General features: G+C 35.6%; 1 protein-coding gene across 1 annotated transcript in view; it reads right to left on the bottom strand.

Moving 5' to 3' along the window:
- Smp_022450.2 (hypothetical protein) overlaps positions 1-1784 on the bottom strand; it is a gene marked incomplete at its 3' end in the record, with an annotated part of 10685 nt that overhangs the window by 322 nt on the left and 8579 nt on the right. The gene's annotated exons all lie outside the window — the stretch shown is intronic.

The raw sequence follows: 1784 nt of genomic DNA, 5'->3' as shown, positions 1-1784 counted from the left end.
ACTTGGTGTTGTTGACTTGTATCGTCCCATTGCTATTTAGGACTGCAATTGATCAATCTCTTTTTGGCATATGTGCATCCTGTGCGGACTGCCTCGATATTGCCTTGAGTCACAAGCTTTGTAAGCAAAGATGGATAGTTGGAACATAAAAGGTGACTATCAGGACTCAATAGCTTAGTGGATAATGCGATGGCGTTGCAGCTAACGGTACTCGGTTTGACTCCCAGAGTGGACATCAACTCTGAGATGTAGACACGTCCAGCTGACGAGTTCCAATCAGGACAAAACGTTCGTTCTGGTTTCCACTACTAGCAACTATTCATCTTTGACTTTAAAACGTCGTTTTCAACAAACTTCTAGAGAACTATTTTGGAATTCATTTAGACAATACTGTGGTGGTCGATATTCGATATTATCCCTAACTTCGTATATCGTTCGTCTTGATAACCGTTACTCGATAACGTCCTAACGGTGTATAAACCAGAAGGTGAATACGAAGGGTTGATTGAGTTTATTACTGAACCACACACAGTTATCCAATATTACAGGCACGTTAAGCAAGCATGAAAGAGCAGTGCCGTAAAACAGGCGAGTGAGCGTGCGAGCCGAATGAGTGAGCAAGTGTGTACAATACGGCGCAGAGTAGAGCAGATCAGAGAGCAAGCAGGCAAGCAGTAAACAGGATTAAGATGTACATATATATATAAGTGGAAAAGCATGAGTCATCGGATTAATTAAGCGATTAATAATGACGCTAGCGGAATGAATACATGCGTAGGCAGTAAGCAATGTTCAAGCGTATATAATAAAAGCACAATGGTATAGATAGGTTGTTATTGTATGAATGACTGTCCATTAAATAAGTTAACAAAAGGGCTTAGCCAGATTAGATGTAAACAAACTCAATTGTATCTGAGTTGCTATAATACAATACCTTCAACTGAATTCATAATTTGCTACTGGTCACTGATTTTTAAGGAATTTATTGTGTTCTCTCTTCAAAAACCAACGTTGGAAGTTCAGAATACTTATCACAGTAATTTGTTTAAATTTCCCTAATCTAATAGAAAACATTTTACAGTTGGACTTTACGCGCAGTTATTTGTTCAGCCTTATAATAATGTAAATATACTACTTAATGGACTGTTAGTACTCAGTTGATGTTTCACACCATATAATTTATTCGAACGTCATATAACTTGGCATTTTACACCACGAAAATCTAATTTCCGTTATCGCCACGAAAACGTTATACTAAACAAACATTTAATGTAGAATAACGATACTATTAGCAATATATTTAAGTAGCATAACGATGTAACAATTGTGAGTTCAAATTTTCAAAATCAAAAATTGTTCTTTCCTAAAATCTCCTCAGTTTATTCATTACCATGATCTGTGACTTCAGTAATTTAAATCCAGTGGAATTTAACCTTGAAATAAGTCCAATTTGTGATTGTAAAACTGTACGTTATTGATTCACTGCGCACTATACACACACAATGGTTGACCACTGTAATAAAAAATAGGATGACTGATTGTTATTTGCTGATGGTTTTTAAAGCCATTCACTCATTAGTTCGCTCTTTTACATTCCATTGAATCCGTACATCCATACCACAAATTCACCTAATAACTACATATCACATGTTATTAGCATTGTCTTGTTTGGTATTCAATCATTGCTCTATATTACGATGAATATTATTTTCACTATTCAGAAAACAATGTGGAATTTTGAAAACTGAGGTCAGTATGTTCTCATATAATCAGTATATTTGCTG

Source organism: Schistosoma mansoni, chromosome W (genome assembly GCF_000237925.1).
Source record: "Schistosoma mansoni strain Puerto Rico chromosome W, complete genome".
In the NCBI taxonomy this organism is placed as follows: domain Eukaryota; kingdom Metazoa; phylum Platyhelminthes; class Trematoda; order Strigeidida; family Schistosomatidae; genus Schistosoma; species Schistosoma mansoni.
Note: the sequence above shows the minus strand (reverse complement) of the source record. Positions and strands in the feature narration are given on the sequence as shown.